Here is a 14,938-nt window from a genome sequence, read left to right as displayed (position 1 = left end):
AGAGCAACTTTGCCTGAAATAACCACTCGTTACAACCGAGGTATGCAGCAAAGCATTTGTGAAGCCACAACACGCACAACCTTGAGGCGGATGGGCTACAACAGCAGAAGACCCCACCGGGTACCACTCATCTCCACTACAAATAGGAAAAAGAGGCTACAATTTGCAAGAGCTCACCAAAATTGGACAGCTGAAGACTGGAAAAATGTTGCCTGGTCTGATGAGTCTCGATTTCTGTTGAGACATTCAGATGGTAGAGTCAGAATTTGGCGTAAACAGAATGAGAACATGGATCCATCATGCCTTGTTACCACAGTGCAGGCTGGTGGTGGTGGTGTAATGGTGTGGGGGATGTTTTCTTGGCACACTTTAGGCCCCTTAGTGCCAATTGGGCATCGTTTAAATGTCACGGCCTACCTGAGCATTGTTTCTGACCATGTCCATCCCTTTATGGCCACCATGTACCCATCCTCTGATGGCTACTTCCAGCAGGATAATGCACCATGTCACAAAGCTTGAATCATTTCAAATTGGTTTCTTGAACATGACAATGAGATCACTGTACTAAAATGGCCCCCACAGTCACCAGATCTCAACCCAATAGAGCATCTTTGGGATGTGGTGGAACGGGAGCTTCGTGCCCTGGATGTGCATCCCACAAATCTCCATCAACTGCAAGATGCTATCCTATCAATATGGGCCAACATTTCTAAAGAATGCTTTCAGCACCTTGTTGAATCAATGCCACGTAGAATTAAGGCAGTTCTGAAGGCAAAAGGGGGTCAAACACAGTATTAGTATGGTGTTCCTAATAATCCTTTAGGTGACTGAATATCTAATATATACTGTAGGTAGGATCTGTTGATGGATTGTATTAATGCCTCTTAAAAGTCTGCAAACAACTCCAACTTTAATAAGAATTGTATTAAATGTATTTCTGTTTTCTCTCTGGATCTCCAGGGCAACACAACCCCTCTCTTGAAACTCAAGCAGGTCTGGGTCTCAGGTGGACAGTATTACCTGCTCTTCAGCTTGAGTGGAGTCTCTGAACTGCACTGCGACAGATCTGGACTGTCTTCTGTTACCTGTGCCCTTACTTCCATAAACTCTCAGTGGTGACGTGGGAAAGTAGCACCTCCTATCTACAAGGCAAGGGACAGAGATCTGGGGCATTTGTACTGCTTACTATGCACCAGGTACTAAAAGGGTTTGTTCTGAGCAGAAACTGTATTTCTTTGTTTCCGGCATTACGCAGCCTTCTTTTAAAATGAAAACATGTCAGAATGAAATAAAAGTGTGGTGTAACAAATAGGTCTCTTACTTATCGGAAAGGAGGAGGTGGGAACCGGATGAACAATCAAGAAGACTTTTAATCAGACACAACACAAACACTTACACACGTACACAACTCTGTGTGCATCTCTCTCTCTCTCTCTCTCTCTCTCTCTCTCTCTCTCTCTCTCTCGCTCTCTCTCGCTCTCTCTCTCTCCTCTTAATCCCTCTCCCGGCTGATTAGGATGAGTCAGCGCCAGGCATCCATCCTTCTGGCCCGGCCACGCCCTCCTCCTCATCACAAACGTTTAATAACGTTCTTTTTAAAATGACAGTACTCTGTGCTAAGGGTGAGTAATGCCAATTGTTTTAGTCAACAAAATATTATATCAGATTGTTTATGTTTCCAATAGTGTTGGTTATTCATGTTTTTGAGATGTTACAGACATTTACATCAGAAATGAACATAAATAATTAATATTCAAAGTAATAGCCAACATCATCCAATCACTGCCAACCATGTTAAATTCACATTCTGCATGAAAAATTATGAATCTTTGTACTGGTTACATGGTCCCATGTCTGTCATACATGTTGAGTGGTCCAAACATCATCTGCAGCCTGAAACTGAACTTTTGACAATGTTAGAAGTGAATGCACTTTCATAGGAAAGATGTAGGATGCTCCCTTGCTCCCTAATTAGGGAATGACTATCTGTCTGTTTGCACTGGTCTTAGGACATTTTGAAATGCACCATATTGTCATCCTAACTCCATATACAGGCTCTGAAAGTAAACAGTTTTCAGCTTTTGGATGCATCCATTGATTTTCAATGTGATATTGCACATTGAATATAGTATATTTTAAGGAAAATGAGCCTATAGTCCACGGACGTGATCATTGTATTTAACAGTGTGCCGTTTCGCTATAAATCGATGACATATTTAAAATGGCATATTGGATTAAACTAGAGACTTGACTCTATTTAATCAAACAGGTTTTAATGTAAAAACGTATTGAGGCTTCTTACCAGATGTAGTTTTGTTGCCATTTCTCCCAAAGACAAATTCAGCTGAGATCGGCACCATGTTGAACTGAGATCAGTGTTTAAATTAAATTATGCATAGTCTACAGAAAAGCCATAACATATGGTCCACAAGATCTCAGGAGGTTAAACCTGGGTGTACCCAAAGACAGCACATGCACAGATGTTCCTCTGGCACTAATAAAGTCATGAATCAACTTTATACTCTTTTTATAACCAGCATTGGGGTAAAAAAGAAGGGAGCACACACTCATAGCTCGTGGCTGTTTAACTGTAATAAACCATATAAAACAAAACATTACCCACAAAGGCCCAAGTTAAAAAATAAACTGTATCGATAATTTAATTTTAATTATAGATCTGCTTCTCAGTCAAAACTAATCTATTATTGCATATCTAATATTTTCCTTGTATCTGTATTAACTGAACATTTATATGTAGTAATTATACTATATAGTTGTCATAAAGGTCTTCAGCACATCACTGAAAGCTACACCCACAAAGGCAAAGAAATGTGTGATGCAAGGATTTCCTTCAGGATCAAAGCACATGCTACTGTTCAACTTAAAAGACAATGTCCTAACTTGATCAAAAATTATCAGGAAAAATTATCAGAGCGACATTAGCTGGTTAATAACTGGTTACCAGCAGTTAAAAATAAAGTTTTCACTTTGGAACAATTGTAACAGACTTTATTCCAGTTTTTTATAACGTTCTGCAGTATTTCATTCGTTTTTGTTCCTTGAACCATATTAAGTCCCTGCCATGCGGTATAATAGTATAATGCATACTATTATTTAAAACAGAGGTTCTCAACGGGTTTTGCTTCAGTGGCAAGCGACACACCACAGTTAATCATATACATTGTTTATTGTTAATATTGTTATTGTTTACAATAGTAAATTTAAATCAAACTTTTAAATGTATTTAAGTTGCTCTCAGTGAAAATGCAACAAAAACAATTGTACAATGAGTACATGGATGATGCACTTCTTCAACCATCAAAATGGAGTGTGGAACGTTGGATGATGCACTGAGTTGTCGCGGCTTGCTGTACGTAGCAGAAGGGGTGGAGTTACCTGGCTGCGATGCTTGTCTAGCAAAACAGTTGTAAATAATGGAAAATGTAGCAACTAGCAAAACATCAGTGAAGACAGCACCTTACAAATTTGAGTTGAATGCTTTACCATCACCCCACACTGTGTGAATATGTATGTTGTTTAAGATACAGTACAAGTGTTGAACTGAGCTTGCCCAGAGACTATTTAGCAGAGAAATCTATTAAAATGAATGGGAGAAATTGGAACACCCAACAGGTGTAGAAAAGAAAGTCCTGCCTTACAGGTAAAAGAGCAAATCAGCTTTTAGATCGCCTATCAATCATCTAGAGAAAGCGCATGCACTTTAGCTGAACCAGCCTGAAAATGGCATTTTTTAAAGCATGACCTGAGCTAAAGAAGCACAATTTATGTTATCATTGTTGTCAGATTTTAGTGATGATTTTAAATGTTCTTTGATCATAATCTTGACGAACTGTTTTGGAGAATTCTCCCACTCAAGTATATAATAACTGCAATTTTATGCCGCTTCTTTACATAGAAAAGAGCTGCCCAGCCTGCTCGGGAGCATTCCAAAGATGGCTGCCAAGTTGACTGACTTGCCTTGAAAGGGACCATGGTGCTAAAGCTAGCGGCAACACATGGCATGCGTTTGAATAGTGCATAGTATAGTGCATTATTTGGGACACAACTATATAGAGAAATAGCTGCTGGATGCACATTCATGAGCACCACTGTGTTGAGATTATATGACCTGCTGAATAATTACTTATTTTTTGGTGATTATCCATGCAATTGGACATTTTCACACAAGGAATAAAATAAATTAAGGCTCACTGAGAATATCACACTTTTAATTTTACCATGCACTTTTAATATTACCATGCTAAATTATTAAAATTACATAAACTGTATGGGGAAATTGACAATTTTGTAGATGCATAACAAAAGTGTGATTTACCCATGAATCCATTTCTAATGTAGATTCGATACGAATTTCCTTAGCCTAGTGTAAATTTGTTCATAGTTTTCTTGGATGAAGGCATGTCGTCCAACCTGCCTATCTTGGCATCGGTCTAATTTGGCTAGCTTAACTGTTGAATTTGCACCAAAATAGGGTAGGGTGTGACTGAACTGATATTGATTACACTGATTTTTTGCTTCACGTTCATTCATCACACAAGAAAGGCACTGATAGTGGGCGATGGGGCTTGACTCGCAGTTGGTGTTTGAAGTCTTCCTAATGTGTTAAGTAGGGTTCATGTCTGGGCTTTGTGCAGATCAGTCAAGTTCTTGATTCAACAATAAACTCAGTAAACAATTTCTTCATAAACCTCACTCTGTGAACAGGGGCATTGTAGCTGGAGCAGGAAAGATAAGCCCCATTCTTCTCAAAATATCTGTCCAAGGAGTGTCCATGACAGTATGACTGATTTTATGCTTAGTAATGGGTGGAGCTGAAATAGCCAAATCAGTTAATGAGAAGGGGATGTCCACATATTTTTATCAATTTACCTAGATAATCTACTGAAGGTGAACAAGATAAATATATACATATTATATTGGCATGAAGACTCTAATTACTTGAAGGAAAAATTGCTTAAGAGAAAAGAAAAGGTATAAACAAGCTCCAATTTATTAAATCAAGCCTATTATAGTCTGTGCCGTACCTGTGCCGCTGCTGTCCTCCAAATCACTGGTGTTCAGTGTGGATAGAGAGTTGCTCCGCCCCCTAGGGGACCTCCTCAGGCACTGCTCATGTAGGTGCTGGATGGACTCCTCTGAGCTCTCCCTCAGCTAGAATGCAGGGAATACTCGCATAACAAAACCCTTATGTGAAATCACAGACAATCCCATATGGCTCTGAGCACCAATACTCACCGTCGCCATGGCTTCTGCTTGGTCATCTGTGTGTTCCCTGTTCTTCCCCAACATCCAGTCAACTTTGTTTAGGTTTCGGCTTGTGTCCTGCACCAAAGCACAAGCCTTTAAGTCACAAGAGCCTGGCAATACCTGCTGTGTACCATAGATCACACATCGTTGTTGAGTAAATCAGTGCAGCTTACCTGTAGAGTGTTTGCCAAAGTGTCAATTTTGACTGATATGTCTGACACATGTGTATCCCTGGAAAGCCTGCTGTCAGGTCTCATTCGGCTCTGTCTCCTAGGATCGACATCCTCTGGGTCTGTGACTAACTTCTATGACCCATAAAAGCATGTTGAATTGCTCTAATCGCAAAAAAAAAGAAATGCATTGTATTATCAGTGCTTGCATTTAAATGTGTTGATCTTACAGTGCTTGCATTTAAATCTGTTGAATTTATGCTTAAGTGATTGCATTTTGTGAGGCTGAATTTTAATATCGTTGTATTTTTAAGCATTGAATATTTCATTTGGAAACATTTCACAACTAATTTAATTATTAAAAATATTCCCTTTCCAAAGTCAATTTCCAAAATATTCAGTTCATTTGAAAATACAATCTAGATTTTTCAACAGGTAAAATTCAGCCCGTTCTATTTCGCTTAACAAAATTTTGTGGTTCAAATTCGGTTGAAAATTCAACCTTCCACATACGGGAACTGCAGGAGAAGTAGCAGAGTACCAATGCTCAATCTCAACCTGGTGCTATTCGTCCTTACCATTAGGTGCAATGAGATTGGGTGTTGACTGCTGAAGACCGAGGCTACACTTGCGTGGACGGGAACTTGATTAAACACACCTGTATTTGGATTTGGGAAGCAAGAGTCAAAAGGAAAGCAATAAAAAGAGAGTGTGTGTAACATTCACCTTGTCCCGTTTTGCCCTTACCTCTTCTTTGCCCATTTCGTCCCGTATTTAACTCCACAGTCCCCTTGTTAGCGTGCATGTTCTCTGTTATTAGTTTCACCTGCACCCGCCCCCTCTGGCTCTCGGCTCGCTCACAATCATCAGAGTATTAGTTTCACCCGCACTCGTCCCAATCACTCGATTATTAGTTTCACCTGCACTGTTCGTTTTCCCCTATTTATACGCTGCCCTTTCGCTTCACTCTTGATGGTTATTGTTTAGTTTACCCCTTCGCTTTGCCAGCTCTAGTGTTCCCCTAGTATCCCCTGTCTTTTCCTCTCGCTTGTCTCGCCCCTTTGATATACTCTGATTCCCCAGCTTTGACCTAACGCTCCACTGGACTACGCTTCTCTGGATTTGCCCTTTGTACTGTTGCCTGCTTTGATTAATAAAGCAGTTTTACCCCGAAATTGTGACTGTCTCAACTTGTGTTCGTTACAGTGTGGATTTGAAAAGAGACATGATGTGTGATTGACAAAAATTGGGGATGTTTTCGGTCACTTGAAACAATGAAGATAGCTAGACAGGGGGATGTATGCACTGGCTGAATATGTCTATGCCTGGACCCTCTGAGGCGGCAGTGCAATTTCTCCAAGCGGTTATACTCCAAGTGCAAGTGTGTCCTAATGTCTGTTACAATATTATCTCTCTCATCAAACAACCTGACTAAGAAATGATTGTGACACAAACCGTACTAGACAGGGAAGGGTCTATAGACACTAACACCTGTCCATAAATAATACCCTAAATAATAGAGGAGTGAATCTTCACATGCCTCACAATTCGATTCCGTTTCAAAGGGTAACGATTCAATTATAAACTGGCCTTTTACATTCAGTACGAGCTGTGAACAAAACATGGAACATCCACAAGATTAAATAAATGGTTCTATAAAAGAGTATCTCAGTTTTTCAGTTTCTTTCTTTAGAACCTTATAAAAAATCTATTAATAGCACAAAAAAAAAAAAAATTGGTTCTCCATCAAATCACACTGAATACTATTACTTCAACTGATTATATTATTATGTTTTCCCCTGTTGTGTGCAAATCAGTGCTATTATGGGTGCAAGATCGTCTTTATTGTTGTTTGTTGGCTTCTTATCACAAATAAACTTTCCCATTGCAATGTGCGTGTGTTTGTGAAAGAATTTAGATATTGTAGTTTAATTTGGCACAAATGGTCATGTGTATGATACAGCTGGTCTGCAAACAGTCATGTTTGTGCACTTGACTTTAGCGTATGCACTTAGCTTGCATCTTTGTTTCCACATCTGTCTTTTGCGTGCACCACTGCTCTGCTGTGATTTAAACTGAACTCAGAATTGATTCTGATTCTTTGAGAATCGATTCAGAATCGTTAGAGTATGAATCGCGATGCATCGCTGAAAGATTTTTTCCAACAGCTCTTCTAAATAATGTACCAGTCCCTAAATTGTAAGGTTGGGGCCTGGGTAGCTCAGTGAGTATTGAATCCAGGGTGTGCTTACTGACTCCAGCCAGATTTCCTAAGCAACCAAATTGGTCCGGTTGCTAGGGAGGGTAGAGTCACATTGGGTAACCTACTCGTGGTCGATTAGTGATTCTCACTCTCAAAGGGGCATGTGGTAAGTTTGTGCGTGGATCGCGGAGAATAGCACGAGCCTTCACATGCTGGGAGTCTCTGCGGTGTCATGCACAATGAGCCACGTGATAAGATGCACGGATTGACAGTCTCAGAAGCAGAGGCAACTGGGACCTGTCCTCCGCCACCCGGATCGAGACGAGTAATCGCGCCACCATGAGGACCTACTAAGTAGTGACAATTGGGCATTCCAAATTGGGGAGAAAAGGAGATCATTTTTTTTTTTATTATTCCCATTCATGCAAGGGAGATGAGATTGGAGAAACACTGCAGAATTACCTGAGCTACCTAGAACTCACAAGTAAAAGATAATGTCAAAGTATGATGAGAAATCCCACAATTTCTTTACAATATGTACTGTAGTTGCAACAAAAACTGAGCAGCGGTGGATAATTATTCTGTTGAACGGCATTGAGGAACTGATGATGTCTATGCCAACCGGACTAAGGAATGATTGAGACACAAACAATACTAGTCAGGGAAGGGTTGACCAATCAATGGAAAGGCCCGTTTCATGGCCCAAGGCTCTGGTGCTGAGAATAGACTCGAAGCACTTACCTTGCTCCGCGCACCCGGGAGGGGGCGGGTTCGTGACTGAGGAGGAGGTCTGATGTTGCTTCCTCTGGACTCGTCTGAACCGGCCGGCCGGGGAACAGTCGTGGGGCTGGAGGCGGGGACGCCACGTCCAGGAAGCCGGGACTGTTGAGGCCTGAAAGCAGAGTGCCGTGAAAACAGCATTTGCGGGCCATGTGACCCAGAGACAAAGGAAATAGCTCTTTTATTGCAAATTTGTGGCAAATGAAAAAACACAAAATTCTCCTCCCAGCCCTCCACCGGGGGACGGAGCGGTCTTACCACCTCCGGAGCTAACGTCTTGGACTCTGGGTGGGCTGTCTCAGGAGCGCCTGGGAGCCTTCCGGGTCCTCGAGGGGGTCCGTGAGACAGGGGGTATGCGCTTCCCGCGGTTGGCTCGACGCTGGGGCTGAGAGCTGGGCCCGGGTTGAGGCGGAGCTGAAGGTTTCTTGGCCACGGGAGGACGCCCTCGGCGAGCAGACGGGGCATGAGCCGTAGCGGCAGGTTTGCGGCGAGGCATGATGTGAGAGATGGCCTCCGTCTGTTTCTTCACCATGGAGAACTGCTGGGCAAAGTCCTCAACGGTGTCGCCGAAGAGGCCAAACTGGGAGACAGGAGCGTTGAGGAAGCGAGTCTTGTCTGCTTCACGCATCTCGACCATGTTCAGCCATTGTTGACGCTCCTGGACCACGAGTGTGGCCATTGCCTGCCCGAGCGCCTGCGCTGTGACCTTTGTCGCTCTCAGGGTGAGGTCGATCGCTGAGCGCAGTTCCTGCAGCGTGTCGGGATCAGGACCACCCCCGTGCATATTTCGTAGTGACTTGGCTTGATGGACCTGCAGGAGAGCCATGGCATGCAGGGCGGAAGCGGCGCGTCCGGTGGCGCTGTAGGCCTTTGCGGTCAGCAAGGATGTTGCTCTACAGGTCTGGGAAGGGAGTACAGGGTGGCCCCGCCAGGTGGTAGGGCTTGGCATAAGTGGAGCGCAACTGGCCTGTCCACCTGGGGAATCGCCGTGTACCCGTGGTGCGCTCCGCCGTCGAGGGTGGCGAGGGAGGATGAGCAGGTGGCGGTGTGACGAGTGGAGAGGGGTGCTCTCCACGAAGACGTCAGCTCATCATGCAATTCCGGGAAGAACGGGACTGGGGTGGGACGAGGCAGTGAGCGGCGTCCAGACCCCAGGAACCAGTCATCCAGCCGTGATGGCTGTGGGGAGGATGGAGGGTTCCAATCCAAGCCCACGCTAGTGGCTGCCCGGGAAAGCATGTTGGTCATCTGCACGTCGGCCTCAGCCTGGGTGTGCGGGTGGTCCGAGGGGGCATACCCGGCGGAGCTGCACCCGCTACCATCCCCGAATCGCCTCCATCACCTCCATCGCCAACCGCATCATCCTCAATCCCGTGGGAAGAAGGAGCAACGCGGGGGGCGGCTGGAGTGGCTTGCTTAGTGGCTTGCTTGGAGTGCCGCGATCGCAACGTTGTCATGGTCATGTTCTCGCAGTGAGAACATGAACCATCCACAAACGCAGCCTCGGTGTGATCGCTACCCAGACACATGAGACAACGCCTGTGGCCATCTGAAGCGGAGAGCATTCTACCGCATCCAGGAACAACACAGGGGCGGAAAGGCATCTTTATAAAGACGCGTCTTTAAAAGGACGTTCAACGCCGCTCTTTTAAATAAAATCACTCTTTTATGAAAAAAATTTGTGAGAGTTCTTTAATGTGCAACTGTCGATGCGCCCAGGGGCAGGAATGTACAGCCGTGCAAACAGGAGAAAGCCGCTGTTGTGCGCCGTAGAATCCAACAGCATGCAGCAGAGGAATGTCAGGAACTCGGTGTGTAACACGCAGCAAACTGCAGACACGACCATCGGCTCCGAAGAAATTTTCTGAATAAACTCCCATATTTGCGCCGCTTAAATACCCGTATGTCCGGGGGTGGGACATGCAAATACCGGCTGCCAACTCTGATTGGTCTTTTTTCATAGATCAGAGGTGGATATCGGCGCTCGAGAGACCCCTAGTGTCGCTTCTCTGACACAACGTGGAGAGAGCGACAGAAGGGGAACAATCTATCAAAACGTACACGACTGTTCTGACTACGTGTAGCTTTGGTCTTCGGCAGTCAACACCCGATCACATTGCAGCACCTATTGGTGAGAACGAATATCACCAGTTTGAGATTGTGCATCGGTAATCTGCTGCTTTTCCTGCAGTTCCTGGAGTTGGAAGGTTGAATTGCCAACTTAATTTGAACCACTGAATTTGAGGAAGCATTTTTGTTAAGCAAAATAAAGCAGGCTGAATTTTATCTGTCGAAATATCTAGATAGTATTTTCAAATGAACTGAATATTTTGGAAATTAACTTTGGTAGGTGAATATTTATTATTGAATTTTTAATAATGAAATTAGTTAAAATTCTGCTTCCCAAAATGCAATAGCTGTAAATGCAACACATTAAAATGCAAGCACTGATAATACAATGCATTTATTTTTTCGATTAGAGCAATTCAACATGCTTTTATGCTCAAAAACATTAGTCATAGTTTTAGCTCCATAGGTGTCAGTTTCGCTGGAGGAGTCCATGTCACTGAAAATAAACAACAGCACCAATCTGGTATCAGAAACCACCTCCATCTGTCCTTATTATCTGCAGTATCTGATTTGATAGCAGCTAGATGCATGTAATTACACCTTGCGAGCATTAACAGTTTAAGGCTGTTGGTCGTTCATTTGGTAAATTAAATAACAAATAAACAAGTGCCTGGTCACTGAAGGTTTATGTTAAAATCTTTAGTTAGCTTTGCACGTGCAACTAGCTCTCTTCTCTTTCCTGAGCTTTGAAAGGGTCCTTTCTTGCATGTATAATATCTAGAAAAATTATAAACTGCAAGAAACGAATATAAATCTGCGCCCACCCTTGTGCTCAGCGTTTTGACGTATATATTGTGTGATCGGTATACGGCAGAGCCATACTCTGACCGCTTAAGAGGAAGACAGCAAACACAATGCATAATGGGAGGTGTCGTTTTCACCATGGCTGTACCTATTTTACACATGGAAACTCCGGTCTTACAAAATAATAATAATAATAATAAATTACTTAAGACTAGACTTTTAACATAATAAGCCAATCGCCACAATATTACTATATTATATTATATATTTTATAGCGTAAAATGAGTCTCAAAGAGGATTTAATACCGCTATATATATTTCTGACCATTTATTTTAATAATTATATCATAATTATTTAATAGTTTATCTGTTATGTATTTTATTGATATTTATTTTTCAAATGTAGTTTATTGGATTTAAGAAATGTAAGATTAAACATTTGATTTGACTTGATTGAATGTTTAGGCTATGCTGTCATCGCAATGCAGGAAATGCAAATGTGGTGTATCCAGCAGATTTTATTTATTTATCAAAATGATATTATTATTTATTTTTATATATAATTACATATTTCTTAAATGCGTTGCTCTTTATCAATAGTGTGGTCTAGGGCATACGCAGGCATACACCGTATGCCCACCTCTTTCTTGGGATTTTGCGTATGCCCATCTATCTTTTTAAGGATTTTGTTCCGGCCTATGGCCGCCGGAACAACGAGTAGTCTTTTGGCCCAGAACATTCAATCTACTAACGTGACGGCGCAGCACCGTTGAGTGAATTGTTTTTTATTTTATTTTAAAAAAAGTGCACAGATATTCTCTCAAAATGCCCACGGAACAGCGGGAGCACAACTGATGGCACTGGCAAGACAGACAGTCCGACTAAACGAATTATTTCAGACACGATTGGATATTTGCTAACCAATAATATTTTCCGTTTCAGCAAGGGGTGGACATTTCCAGCAAGTATTCCTGGTGTAATTTGCAATGTAAATGTATTTCCCTGCTAAACTTAAATACATTCATTAGAATTTAACGTATGCCATTAAACTGTGAAAATACTGCATGTTTTTGCTCAAGTGTTAGTTTTAAATGCAGATTCTATAACTGTAAATACAGAAACTGTAATTATGTCAAATCATTTCAATTGATATTTCTAAGTACAAAAACAATTTCACTATACACAGAAAAGCACATTATAGTACACATATAAAACAACTAGGCCTAACAATTCATTTTTATGTAGGCTATATTGATCAGCCACAACATTAAAACCACTGACAGGTGAAATTAATAACATTTATTATCTTGTTACAATGGCACCTGTCAAGTGGTGGGATATATATTAGGCAGCGAGTGAACAGTCAGTTCTTGAATTGTATGTGTTGGAAGCAGGAAAATGGGCAAGCATAAGGATCTGACCGACTTTGACATGGGCCAAATTGTGATGGCTAGATGACTGGGTCAGAGCACCTCAAAAACACACACAGAACACACAGAGTATCGCAGCTTGATATGTATGGGGATGCGTAGCCGGTCAGAGTGCCCATGCTGACCCCTGTCCACCGCTGAAAGTGCCTACAATGGGCACGTGAGCATCAGAACTGGACAATAGAGTAACAGAAGAAGGTGGCCTAGTCTGATGTATCACATTTTCTTTTAGATCATGTGGATGGCCGGTGCGTGTGCATCGTTTGCCTGGGGAAGAGATGGCAGCAGGATGCACCATGGGAAGAAGTCAGGGCGGCGGAGGCAGTGTGATGCTCTGAGCAATGTTCTTCTGGGAAATCTTGGGTCCTGGCATTTATGTGGATGTTACTTTGACACGTACCAACTACCTAAAGATTGTTGCAGACCACGTACACCCCTTTATAGCAACGGTATTCCCTGATGGCTGTGGCCTCTTTCAGCAGGATAATGCACCCTGCCACACTGCAAACATTGTTCAGGAATGGTTTGAGGAACATGACAAAGAGTTCAAGGTGTTGACTTGGCCTCCAAATTCCCCAGATCTCAATCCGATTGAGCATCTATGGGATGTGCTAGACCAACAAGTCCGATCCATGAAGGCCCCACCTCGCAACTTATATTTAAAGGATCTGCTGCTAACGTCTTGGTACCAGATACCACAAGACACCTTCAAGGCACACCGGACGAGACAGTGCACATGCACAACATGCCACAGGTACAGGTACAGGTATCAAACACGGGGCACGTCGCTGCGGTTCAGGTTGCTGGCTGTATACACAAAGGTTACCAAGGTTTTTCCATTGTTACAGATTGAAGAATGCTCAAGTAAATAATTTATGTCCTTTGATAATGATTTGGGTTGAATTTAATGGAAAATATGCGAGTTGCGCTCAGCGGTGCGACAGAAATTTGTGCAGCCTTCAGAGCCGTAGCTGGGCGCTGCCGACAGACGCCGAGTGGTGGTGGTAGTGTGCATACCTTCATTGAAACGGTTGTTTCTAATTTTAGAACGAGCCATATCTTCCGCCAGATGCGTCAGGTGTGCGATCCCCTTCAGAGATCTTGTGGTGTCCATGCCTCAAGAGCTGTTTTAGCGGCACAAGGGGGACGATATTAGGCAGGTGGTTTTATTGTTGTATGGTAATATAGATAATATGTTAATGTGAACATTACTACATTCATATTAGCTACAATGCTTAACAGTAATTGTAAAATATAAACAATTTTCATAGTATCCTAATGAAAGTAACATTGATAAAACCTATTCATTTAAATACGTATTTAATATCAAGTTACCATACATGGTGGTTTGTTTACTGTACACCATGCCTGCAAGAAGCTTACCCTGATATACATTTCCATGTTCATGTGGGACTATAATTACAACAGCCAATATTCTTTTAAACTGCTCTGTAGGTTTGCTCTCCACGGCCCGAGACTGGGTGATGACAGTCGACCTGGAAAGGCAGCTGAAAATCCCAACACACATCACCCAGTCCAAATTGAGACCTGACATCATCTTGGTCTCTGAGGCCACCAAACATCTGATCTTGTTAGAGCTGACAGTGCCCTGGGATGAGAGGATGGAGGAAGCTCAAGAGAGAAAAAGGGAGAAATACCAAGAACTGGTGGAGGATTGTCGGAGGAACGGATGGAGGACCAGGTGTATGCCAGTAGAGGTGGGCAGTAGGGGATTTGCTAGTTACTCCCTGAGCAAGGCCTACGGTATGCTGGGCATAAAAGGTGCTAATCAAAGAAGAGCCATAGGCAACAACGTGGAGGCAGCAGAAAAAGCATCCAGATGGCTCTGGTTAAAGAGGGGAGAGCAGTGGGGGCAGTAGAATGCCACTTGGACACAGGCCGGGGCCTGATCAGCCTCGGTCGGGTCGCCTGGACGAGGGTGTCTGTTGTAAGACCCGAAACACCCAGTGACTCCTGGAAACAACACTGATGATGTGTCCAAGGTTGTGCATCGGTAGATGTTTCTGTAAACTGAAAACTCTGGGAGCACCAGTGACAACCAGGAACAGACTGGGTGACAACCACGAAGAGTGTGGTGACATCTGGAGAGACAGACGACGGCCGGAGAGACGGCAACCCGGGGTGGAGAGGGTTGGCAGCCCAAACCACTTCTTCCGTAAGGAAGAACCCAATAGCAAGCTACTAAACCTACA

General features: G+C 43.0%; 1 pseudogene; it reads right to left on the bottom strand.

The window, feature by feature from the left end:
* Positions 1–5,525, bottom strand: part of LOC127621719 (centrosomal protein of 128 kDa-like) — a 37,608-nt pseudogene extending 32,083 nt beyond the window's left edge.
* Positions 5,526–14,938: the final 9,413 nt, after the last annotated feature.

Source organism: Xyrauchen texanus, chromosome 28 (assembly GCF_025860055.1).
Source record: "Xyrauchen texanus isolate HMW12.3.18 chromosome 28, RBS_HiC_50CHRs, whole genome shotgun sequence".
Classification (NCBI taxonomy): Eukaryota; Metazoa; Chordata; class Actinopteri; order Cypriniformes; family Catostomidae; genus Xyrauchen; species Xyrauchen texanus.
The sequence above is the reverse complement of the archived record's forward strand: the minus strand, read 5'-3'. Positions and strand labels throughout refer to the sequence as shown.